The 12,291-nt window shown below is 43.3% G+C and overlaps 1 long non-coding RNA gene across 1 annotated transcript; it reads right to left on the bottom strand.

Annotated features, from left to right (window-relative positions):
* Positions 1 to 5,661: 5,661 nt before the first annotated feature.
* LOC129526094 (uncharacterized) lies at positions 5,662 to 12,040 on the bottom strand. The gene is made up of 3 exons (XR_008670704.2): positions 11,767 to 12,040; positions 9,818 to 9,919; positions 5,662 to 6,707 (listed from the first exon to the last, which is right to left on the bottom strand). It is a non-coding gene; the product is annotated as an uncharacterized lncRNA (long non-coding RNA).
* Between the last annotated feature and the right edge of the window lie 251 nt (positions 12,041 to 12,291).

Below are 12,291 nucleotides of genomic sequence, written 5' to 3'. Positions count from 1 at the left end.
AGGCAAGTCCCTTCTACCTTTGAGCCTGTAGAATCAAAAGCAAGTTAGTTACTTCCTAGACACAACTGGGGTACAGGCGTTGGACAAATACAGCCACTCCAAATGGGGGAAATTGGTCAAAACAAAGGGGTTACAGGTCTCATGCAAGTCCAAAATCCAGCAAGGCAGTCAAATCTTAGAGCTCCAAAATGATCTCCTTTGACTCCATGTCTCACATCCAGGCCATGCTAATGCAAGAGGTGGGTTCCCATGGTCTTGGGCAGCTCTGCCCCTGTGGCTTTGCAGGATACAGCCTCCCTCCTGGCTGCTTTCAGAGACTGGCATTGAGTGTCTGGCTTTTCCAGTTGCACAGTGCAAGCTGCCAGTAGATCTACCAGTCTACGGTCTGGAGGACTGTGACCCTCTGCTCACAGCTCCACTAGGTGGTGCCCCAGTAGGGACTCTGTGTTGGACTTCAACTCCACATTTCCCTTCTGTACTGCTCTAGCAGAGGTTCTCAACGAGATCCCCTCCCCTGCTACAAATTTCTGCCTGGGCATCCAGGAGTTTCCATACATCCTCTGAAATCTAGGCAGAGGTTCCCAAACCTCAGTTCTTGACTTCTGTGCACCCTCAGGCTCAACACCACATGGAAGCTGCCAAGGCTTGGAGTTTCCACCCTGTGAAGCAGTAGCTTGAGTTGTACTTTGCCCTCTTTCAGTCATGGCTAGAGTGGCTGGGACACAGGGCACCAAGTCCCTAGACTGCACACAGCACGGGTCCGGACCCTGAGACCAGGCCACAAAACCATTTTCTCCTAGGCCTCTGGGCCAGTGATGACAGGGGCTGCCATAAAGACCGCTGACATGCTCTGGAGACATTTTTCGCATTTTCTTGGTGACTAACATTCGGCTTCTTGTTACTTATGCAAATTTCTGCAGCTGGCTTGAATTTCTCCTCAGAAAATGGGTTTTCCTTTTCTACCACGTTGTCAGGCTGCAAATTTTCCAAATTTTTATGCTCTGCTTCTCTTATAAAGCTGAATGCCTTTAACAGCACCAAAGTAACCTCTGGAATGCTTTTCTTCCTAGAAATTTCTTCCGCCAGACACCCTAAATCATCTCTCTCAAGTTCAAAGTTCCACAAATCTCTAGGGCGGGGTCAAAATGCTGCTAGTCCCTTTGCTAAAACATAACAGGAGTTACCTTTGCTCCAGTTCCCAACAAGTTCCTCATCTCTATCTGAGACCACCTCAGCCCAGACCTTATTGTTCATATTGCTATCAGGCTTTTAGCCTAAGCCATTCAACAAGTCGCTAGGAAGGTCCAAACTTTCCCACATCTTCTTGTCTTCTTCTGAGCCCTCTAAACTATTCCAACCTCTGCCCATTACCCAGTTCCAAAGTCGCTCCCACATTTTCAGGTATCTTTTCAGCAGTGCCCCACTCTAGTGGTACCAATTTACTGTATTAGTTTGTTTTCATGCTGCTGATAAAGATACAGGGGCCAGGCTCGGTGGCTCATGCCTGTAATCCCAGCACTTTGAGAGGCTGAGACGGGCAGATCGCCTGAGGTCAGGAGTTTGAGACCAGCCTGGGCAACATGGTGAAACCTGTCTCTACTAAAAATACCAAAATTAGCCAGGCGTGGTGGCAGGCGCCTGTAATCCCAGCTAATTGGAAGGCTGAGGCAGGAGATTCACTTGAACCTGGGAGGTGGAGGTTGCAGTAAGGCGAGATCACGCAACTGCACACCAGCCTGAGTGACACAGTGAGACTCCATCCCAAAACAACAGCAACAAAAAAAAAAAAAAAAAAAAAAAGAAAAGAAAAAAAAAAAGATATACCCAAGACTGGGCAGTTTAAAAGGGAAAGAGGTTTAATGGAGAACTCACAGTTCCACATGGCTGGGGAAGCCTTGCAAACATGGGGGAAGGTTAAAGGCACGTCTTGCATGGTGGCAGGCAAGAGAAGGGGCTTATGCAGGAAAACTTCCCCTTATAATAACCATCAAATCTCCTAAGACTTACTCACTATCATGAGAACAGCACAGGAAATACCTGCCCCCATGATTTAATTACTTCCCACCGGATATCCCCCACAACACGTGGGAAGTCAAGATGAGATTTGGGTGGGGACACAGCCAAACCATGTCAGGTATGAACTAATGGTAACAGACTGAGGGGGAAGCCCAGCAAGTCCTGTCTGTTCAGATTCTTCTTGGCCTGTCTGTGTCATATTCCTTCTTCCAGTGTATAGGGCAAGAACCTTCTGAAATGAGGGTCTTCAAGTGAGAAGGGAAAATGGATAAAATGGTCTTTCTAGGTTTTATGTCTTGCTCTGGGGGAGAAGAATTCTAATTTTTATGACCCATCTTGAGGAATAAGAATTCTGGTTTCTATGACTTGCACTGGGGGAGAAAGAGGGATGGAAAACAGGAGGGTGGAAGAAAGTCAGAAAGACTGTTTCTGAGATGGTTCCAATGTCTTTTACTTCAAAGTATACAGCACGCCAAAGTGTCACACTTTGGAATATCATGTTCTGAGCCTCAACACCAGAATCTGGGAGGAGTTTATACAAACTCTGATACCAGTAAATTGGATTTAAAAAAATCAAACTAGTGTCTTGTTCTTTTTCACATCATGACTCTTACTCTAAATGTCTTATGTGGAAGATTAAAGTATTGTTTCCTTAAATATTTACCTATATTGTTTATTCACATGCAACACCTTGCCATGCTTCAAATCTATTCTAACTTAATTATGAAAGAAAAAGGAATGTCAGCCTACATGGGGTTTCTCAGTAAATGTCATTTAAGTTTTGCAACTAAACTTAATATAAGTATTAATCTTTGGACTACATAATAAAATAACGGTTCAGCTTCTAATCTAAGGCATTGTTTAATTGATCATGGTAACGCTACTACTTAAGTTCTTACATTTGCTAAATTACATCTTGAAATGAAACTCTCATTTCTCTTACAGATCAAATACAATTATTTTTTACTGGATGATTAATTATGGTTATTGTGCTTATAGTAAATAAGAAACTGCCTGAAGCTTTAGCTAATATTCTCCCCTAAACCTATTGATTAACAATTTACTTGTCTTGGCTACCAACAATTAAATTTCAATCATTCTACAGTTGGCTTAAAGCTATTTTCTCTAATAAAGTATATATGGACTATTTGGCCAGGTAGAGTTTTAAAAAGTTTAAGAATATTCTTTATAAAAGTATAGAAGAAAGTAATAGAAAGGAAAGAAATAAATTCCAAAGGCTTCATCTTGATGTTTGTAGCAAGAAAATAACTCAGGATTTTACAAAAGATGAACTAAATTGGCATCCGGCCATTTTAATACACTTCTGTATTAGCCTGACCCTATCTGTACACATTGATTGGAACATTTGGTGTATGTTCCTTACAAATGGTTCACAGTAAATGACCCTGCAGTGCAACAGACATTTCAAGACAAATTTAGCGCTTACAGGTCTTTCGTTGTTGAAAGAAAAGAGATTATCCAGAACTAATGAGGTGGCTATGACATTCAGCAGATGAAGAAAAAAAGAAAGAAAAGAAAGAGAAAAAGAAATGCAAGAGAATTGTCAAATCTTCCTCCTCCATGAGTTAAGATTGATTTAGATTCCAAAAATAATTTATCCAATCACTGCTGTGGAAAATGTAACAATCAAATATATTCATTTGCATAAATATCAGAGAACTACATAACAACTAATCAAGCAACTAAAAAAATCATGTTGGAAAGTAACAGTGAACAACTAAAAATGGGAGAACAGGTATATTTTCATTCAGGCTAAAAAATGTTTAAAAAAAACAAGCCAATGAAAGTATCCTTAGATAAAAATGAATATCTGACTGTATAGAAACCCTCAAAATTATGACATGTGCTTTGTTGCAAAGATGCTGGCCTCAATAATTATAGTGAGTGTTCCCCGAGTTGACTTGTCCCCACTCTAATTTCTAAAGAAAAAAATGTGTATCATGATGAGCCTAAGAACAATTGAGGAGTACAGATGTCACTGAATCAACCACCAGTAGTGTAAATTAAATGTCATATTTAGTTTGGGTTTTCATGAAGGGCAATGTTGTGGTTACAAGGAAAAATGGCTTTGTTTTGTTGGTTTTACATGTCATTGTACTCATAAGAGACTATGTCCTTCTCTAAATCCAGATGTTAGCAATCAAAATACTTTTCAAAACATCTGAGTCTACATAGGCTGATTTGAGCACATCAGGAGAATTGGGCTCCAAAAATATTAAAAGTAAACAGGGACATAAATTGTATGGATATATTATTCTAAATATTCCCATCTTTTCTCTGTTGCAAGTTTGTGAATGTGGGTGGAATGGGCTTATTAATGGATAGAATGTGTTTGTAGGGGTGGAGAGGTTTGACATGTTTCCTTACCCATCATAAGGGATATAACTGACACTCCAGCAACAATAGATAAGTTAACAAGAGAAAAGTATAAGAGATTATATTTAATCAAAGTTTTATGTTATATGAGAATCTTCAGAAATAAAGGCCCAAATACCTAAGAGAAAACTCTCCATTTTTATGCTTAGACTAAATGAAGGGTGAACAGCCATGTAGAAATGTGGTTGGACAATAAGTGAATGATGTATTAGTAATAGACTGAGTGGGAAAACCCAGCAAGGCCTGTCAAGATTTGTCTTGGCCTCTCTGTGTGGCAATCCTTTTTTCCTAGGTGCAGGGCAGGACCCCTTGTGTAATGAGGATCTTATGTCTACTTTCAGACAAGGTATGTCAGAGAATTTCTTTATGGCCAGTTTTTAGACAGAAAGGTAGAGGAATATTAGAGTAATAATTCTAGTTTTTACGGCTGGGTTTGGGAAAAGGAGTTTCTAGTTTCTATAAAACTCTTTCCCACAATCAGGAAGAGGAATTTTGATTTCTATGACTCGCTTTAGGGAAAATGATGGACAAGAGACAGGAGGGCAGAAGAAGCTGAAAGAGGCTGGTTCTGAGGCTGCTTCTGAGCCTCTGTAATGTCTTTTAGTTCAAAGTACTCTGCATGCTGAAAAGCCATATTTTGGGATATTATTTTCTGAGCCCCAAAAGGCTAAATATTTTTAAAGGCTAGAAAATATTCCTTCAAATGTCCTAGTTGATTTCATGGAAGTAAGTTAGAAAATACTAACATGAAACACTAACTATACTATTGTATTTAATGCAATATGGCCACATTTTTCTCTTACATTTATGAGAACCATATACTACCACACTGAGGTATATAGAACCTTTCCTCTGTCCTCTGGGCCACTGACCTGTGCTGCAAACCCTAATGCTATTCTCACACTGATTAATTTAGGTCATGCATTTCAAAATAAGTTTGTTCCAAACCATCCACATTTGGAAAAGTTCCCCCATTAATGAGGGACTTAGAGGGAACAAAGGAAAAACTGCCCCTTTGCACTCTGAAGGTTTGCTGAAAAATCAATTCACAAAAGGAGATTAATTGCAGAAAAAAGCATAAAAATTAATTAATGTCACATAGAAGTGGGACCAGAGAGTGATAACCCTCAACTCTCAATGGGTTACAGAAGCTTTTATACCATCTTGAAGTTACAGAAAAATGGGAGCTGGGAGCATGGCCCAAAACAGGTTATGGTGGTAAATCAGGTTATGGGAGGGAAAGAAGAGGAGGCCTATCTGGGAAAGGTGGTTTTGTTATGTAAATGAAACATCACAGGTAGCAGACCTCAAAGAGAATAGATGGTAAATGTTTCTTTCAGACCTTTAAAGATGTAAGACTTTCAGTTAATCTTTTCTAAAGTGTCAACATGACTAGGCTGCAGTTCCAATTAATTCAGAAAAGCACTGATCTAGGTGTTGCTGTGGGGATATTTTACAGATTTAATTAAGCCCTAGTAAGTTGACTAAGGTAAGGGGCTTATCCTGGATAATCAGCTGGAAGTCCTTAAAAGCAGAACTAAGGTTTTCTCAAGGGAAGAAGAAACTCCTGCCAACTCTTGGCTCTACTTCTATGGTTGACCCTGACTGACAGAGAAGGAATGGATACTACCTCTGCCACTTAACTATATATATGTGATCTTTGGGCAAGTCACTTATTGACTTTATGTAAAATGTATAAAATGCAAAACAATAGTGCGCAGCTCACAGCATTGTTGATATAAAATGTAATGTAAAACATTTAACACAAGGCTTAGTATATACAGTGGACCCTTGAACAATGTGGGCACCTACCCCCCATGCAGTCAATAATTCATGCACAACTGTTGATTCCCCAAAAACCTAAGTACTAATTTTCCTGCGCATCCGTGTGAAGAGACCACCAAACAGGATTTGTGTGAGCAACAAGGCTGTTTATTTCACCTGGGTGCAGGTGGGCTGAGTCGGAAAAGAGAGTCAGTGAAGGGAGATAGGGGTGGGGCCCTTTAATAGGATTTGGGTAGATAAAGGAAAATTACAGTCAAAGGGGGTTGTTCTCTGGCGGGCAGAGTGGGGGTCACAAGGTGCTCAATAGGGGAGCTTTTGAGCCAGGATGAGCCAGGAGAAGGAATTTCACAAGACAATGTCATCAGTTAAGGCAGGAACAGGCCATTTTCACTTCTTTTGTGGTGGAATGTCATCAGTTAAGGCAGGAACCGGCCATCTGGATGTGTACGTGCAGGTCACAGGGGATATGATGGCTTAGCTTGGGCTCAGAGGCCTGACATTCCTGTCTTCTTATATTAATAAGAAAAATAAAACGAAACAGTGGTAAAGTGTTGGGAAGGTGAAAATTTTTGGGGGGTGGTATGGAGAGATAATGGCCGATGTTTCTTAGGGCTGCTTCCAGCGGGATTTAGGGGCGGCGTGGGAACCTAGAGTGGGAGAGATTAAGCTGAAGGAAGATTTTGTGGTAAGGGGTGATATTGTGGGGTCGTTAGAAGAAACATTTGTCATTTAGAATTATTGGTGATGGCCTGGATACAGTTCTGTATGAATTGAAAAACTAAACGGAATAAGAGAAGGAGAAAAACAGGTATTAAAGGACTAAGAATTGGGAGGACCCAGAACATCTAATTAGAGAGTGCCTAAGGAGGTTCAGCATAGCCTTGCCAGCAAAGATTATTTATTTACTTTAAGAGTTAAGAGTGGCAGTTTGGGGATAGCACCAGGAGATATCAGCTGTGATGGCTTGGAGGAACAGTGTAAACTGGCAGTGTAAACAAGAGCAGGGCATGTATGAGTAGTTGAGAACGGTGAATAGGAGTATGACTAGACAGAAGATAGTAGGGATGACAAGTTTTTTGGGGCACAGTTCAAGTTGGTCTGGTGTCTGGAATGAGACTGGGGCCTAATAAAAAGGAGCGTCTATACGGGAGCTCAAATGGGCTGTACCTTGTAGCATTCCAAGGACAGGCCTGAATTCTGAGAAGGGAAAGTGGTAAAAGCATTGTCCAGTCCTTTTTAAGTTGGTGGCTGAGCTTGGTGAGGTGTGTTTTTAGAAGACTATTAGTCTGTTCTACCTTTCCTGAAGACTGAGGACTGTAAGGGATATAAAGGTTTCACTGAATACTAAGAGCCTGAGAAAATGCTTGGCTGATTTGACTAATAAAAGCTGGTCTGTTATCAGACTTATAGAGGTGGGAAGGCTAAACTGAGGAATTATGTCTGACAGAAGGGAAGAAAGGATGGCGGCGGCCTTCTCAGACCCTGTAGGAAAGGACTCTACCTATCCAGTGAAAGTGTCTACCTAGACTAAGAGGTATTTTAGTTATCTGACTCAGGGCATTTTGAGTAAAGCTAATTTGCCAGTCCTGGGTGGGGGCAAATCCTCGAGCTTGATGTGTAGGGAAAGGAGGGGGTCTGAATAATCCTTGAGAAGTAGTAGAATAGCAGATGGAACACTGAGAAGTTATTTCCTTGAGGATAGATTTCCACCATGGAGAGGAAATGAGAGGTTTTAAGAGGCGGGCTAGTGGCTTGTACTATAGCATAGCCTGCCTTTGCTGGTGTGTGGCGATTAGGCCAGGTGGAACTGCCATCAATAAACTAAGTGTGATCAGGGTGAGAAACAGGGAAGAAGGAAATGTGGGGAAATGGGGTGAACGTCAGGTGGATCAGAGAGATGCAGTCGTGAGGGTCAGGTGTGGTATCCAGAATAATGTGGGAGGCCGGATTGAAGTCTGGGCCAGGAACAATGGTAATTGTGGGAGACTCAACAGAGAGTGAGTACAGCTGAAGGAGTCAGAGAGCAGAAAGTATATGCATCAGGTGTGAGGAAGAAAATAGATTTTGGAAGTTATGAGAAATGTAGAGAGTGAGTTGAGCATAGTTTATGATCTTTAGGGCCTTTAAAAGTATTAAGGCGGCAGCAGCCGCTACATGGAGACATGATGGCCAGCCTAAAACAGTAAGGTCAAGTTGTTTGGACAAAAAGGCTACAGGACGCAATCCTGGTCCTTGTGTAAGAATTCTGATTGCACAGCCTTGCACTTCAGCTGTGTGTAATGAAATGGGTTGGGATGAGTCAGGGAGAGCTAGGGTGGGGACAGTCTCTAAAGCTATCTTCAAGGAACAGAAAGAGGAGTGGGGAAAAGATTTAAGATCTGTGGGGTCAACTAGGTTTCTTTTTGTGAGTTTATATAATGGTTTTGTTAGGATGGCAAAACTAGGTATCTAAAGGCAAAAATATCTAACCATGCCCAGGAAGGAAAGGAGTTGTTGTTTTGTAGAAGGGGTTGGGGTTTGAGAGATTAGTCAGACATGACCGGCAGGGAGAGAATGTGTGTTTTTATGAAGAATTATGCCGAGGTAGGTAACGGATGGAGAATAAATTTGAGCTTTGGAGGGGGATACCTGATATCTTTTGGAGAATAAATGCTGAAGGAGCAGAAGTGTGTCTTGTTGAGAAGATTCAAAGGAGGGGCTACAAAGAAGAAGGTTATCAATATATTGAATAAGGTGAGAAGCGGAGGGGTGGAAAGAAAGTAAATCATGAGAAAGAGCTTGGCTGAAGTAATAAGGGCTGTCTTTGAAACCTTGCGGCAGTACAGCCCAGGTAAGCTGCTGGGACTGATGGGTGTCAGGGTCAGTCCAGGTGAAAGCAAAGAGAGGCTGGGACGAGGGGTGCAGGGGAATAGTGAAAAAAGCATCTTTAAGATCAAGAATGGAATAGTGAGTTGTGGAGGAAGGTGTTGAGGACAAAAGAGTGTACAGGTTGGGCACTGCAGGGTGGATAGGCCAAACAATTTGGTTGATAAGGCATAGATCTTGAACTAACTTGTAAGGCTTGTCTGGTTTTAGGACAGGTAAAATGGGGGAATTGTAAGGAGAGTTTATAGGCTTTAAAAGCCCATGCTGTAGCAGGCGAGTGATCATGGGCTTTAATCCTTTCAAAGCATGGCGTGGGATGGGATATTGGCGTTGAGCAGGGTAAGGGTGATTAGGTTTTAATGAGATGGTAAGGGGTGCATGATTGGTTGCCAAGGAGGGAGTAGAGGTATCTTATACTTGTGGGTTAAGGTGGGGGGATACAAGAGGAGGAGGCAAAGGAGGCTTTGGATTGGGAAGAAGGGCGGCAATGAGATATAGCTGTAGTCCGGGAATAGTCAGGGAAGCAGATAATTTAGTTAAAATGTCTCAGCCTAATAAGGGAACTGGGCAGGTGGGGATAACTAAAAAGGAGTGCTTAAAAGAGTATTGTCTAAGTTGGCACAAGAGTTGGGGAGTTTAAGAGGTTTAGAAGCCATACCTACAGCAGTTATGGAGGCAAGGGAAACAGGCCTTTGAAAACAAAGTCATATGGAGTGGGTAGCCTCTGTATTGATTAAGAAGGGGAGGGACTTACCTTCTACTGTGAGAGTTACTTAAAGCTCGGCATCCGTGATGGTCTATGGGGCTTCTGAGGCGATCAGGCAGCGTCAGTCTTCAGCTGCTAAACCGAGAAGATCTGGGAAGGAGTCAGTCAGAGAGCCTTGGGCCAGAATTCCAGGGGCTCTGGAGGAGTGGCTGCCAGGTGAGTTGAACAGTCTGATTTTTATCTGATTTCCAGTGGGGTCTTGCACAGATGGGACACGGCTTAGGAGGAATCCCGGGCTGCGGGCATTCCTTGGCCTGGTGGCCAGATTTCTGGCACTTGTAGCAAGCTCCTGTGGGAGGAGGTTCTGGAGGAACGCCTGGCTACTGCGGTTTAGGCATTTGGAAGTTCTTGTGTGCTGGAGATGTGGCTGGGGTTTGTCTCACAGTGGAGGCAAGGAATTGCAACTCAGAAATATGTTGCTATTTGGCTGCCTCTACTTTATTATTGTACACCTTGAAGGTGAGGTTAATTAAGTCCTGTTGTGGGGTTCGAGGGCTGGAATTTAATTTTTGGAGTTTTATTTAATGTCGGGAGTGGATTGGGTAATAAAATGTATATTGAGAATAAGATGGCCTTTTGACCTTTTAGGGTCTAGGACCTTAAAGCATCTCAGGGTTGCTGCCAAACAAGCCATGAACTGGGCTGGGTTTTTCATATTTGATGAAAGAGCCTAAATTCTAACTGATTTGGGAGAGGTCGGATAAAGAAAAAGGAGCGTTAACCTTGACTATGCCTTTAGCTTCAGCCACCTTTTAAAGAGGAAATTCCTGGTGGGGGAGGGCTAGTCACGGAATGAAACTGCAAACCAGACTGGGTGTGAGGAGGGTAGGTGATAAAAAGATTATAGGGTGGAGGAGCGGAGGCTGAGGAAGAATTGGGACCTAGCTCAGCCTGGCCAGGAGCAGCCTGGGGAGGAAGGGAGAGATCAGATGTGTCTGTAGAAAAGGAAGATTAGAAAGACTCAGCGATGCTTGGGGTGGGACTGAGGGGACAGGCGGGAGGGAAAGAAGGAAGATTTGGGATGAGCTGCATTGGGCACAGAAACTAGGGAGGGACCGATGTGTAAAAGAATGCCTGGACGTCAGGCATCTCGGACCGTTTGCCCATTTTACGACAAGAATTATTTAGATCTTGCAGGATGGAAAAATTGAAAGTGCCGTTTTCTGGTTATTTGGAACCACTGTCGAGTTTGTATGGGGGCATTGCAGAAGAAAATAAGGCATTTAGGTTTTAGGTCAGGTGTGAGTTGAAGAGGTTTTAAGTTCTTGAGAGCACAGGCTAAGGGAGACAGAGGAATGGAGGGTGGAAAGTTGCCCATAGTGAAGGAGGCAAGCCCAGAAAAAAGAGAGTAGAGACACGGAGGGAAGGGGTTAGGGGGTTCTTCCCCTCCAGAAAAGCGGGAAAGGGGTCAGGGTGCAGAAACAAGGGGTTGGGGCACAGAGATAAGAGGTTGGGGCACGGAAATAAGAGATCGGGGCACAGAGATAAGAGGTCCGGGCGTGGAAATAAGGGATTGGGGTGCAGAGATAAGAGGTCGGGGCGTGGAAATAAGGGATTGGGGTGCAGAGATCAGAGGTTGGGGTGCGGAAATAAGGGATTGGGGGTTCTTTCCCCCTAGAAAAGTGGGACTTGCCGCTAAGGGTGAAGGACCAAGGCAGGTGTCCCTGCGTGGTCTGACACCTCTGAAATGTGGGTGAATAATCAGAGGCCTCCGTGCAATGATTAAACACCAAGGGAAGGCTGCCTGCCCAGTCCGTGACCGGTGCAGGAGTTTTGGGTCCACAGATAAAACGTGTCTCCTTTGTCTCTACCAGAAAATGAAAGGAATTGAAATTAAGAGAAGGGAGAGATTGAAGTGTGGTGCCAAGATTGAAAGGAGAAAAAAGTTGAGGGTTAGTGAGGGAGGTTGGAGAAGAGAGTAAAAAGAGGCCGCTTACCAGATTTGAAATTGGTGAGATGTTTCTTGGGCTGGTCGGTCTGAGGACCTGAGGTCATAGGTGGATCTTTCTCATGGAGCAAAGAGCGGGAGGACAGGGGATTGATCTCCCAAGGGAGGTCCCCCCTATCCGAGTCACAGCACCAAATTTCATGCGCATCCGTGTGAAGAGACCACCAAACAGGCTTTGTGTGAGCAACAAGGCTGTTTATTTCACCTGGGCACAGGCGGGCTGAGTCTGAAGAGAGTCAGCAAAGGGAGATAAGGGTGGGGCTGTTTTATAGGATTTGGGTAGATAAAGGAAAATTACAGTCAAACGGGGGTTGTTCTTTGGCGGGCACAGTGGGGGTCACAAGGTGCTCAGTAGGGAAGCTTTTGAGCCAGGATGAGCCAGGAGAAGGAATTTCACAAGACAATGTCATCAGTTAAGGCAAGAACAGGCCATTTTCACTTCTTTTGTGGTGGGATGTCATCAGTTAAGGCAGGAACCAGCCATCTGGATGTGTACGTGCAGGTCACAGGGGAT

Source organism: Gorilla gorilla, chromosome 14 (assembly GCF_029281585.2).
Source record: "Gorilla gorilla gorilla isolate KB3781 chromosome 14, NHGRI_mGorGor1-v2.1_pri, whole genome shotgun sequence".
Classification (NCBI taxonomy): domain Eukaryota; kingdom Metazoa; phylum Chordata; class Mammalia; order Primates; family Hominidae; genus Gorilla; species Gorilla gorilla.
Note: the sequence above shows the minus strand (reverse complement) of the source record. Positions and strands in the feature narration are given on the sequence as shown.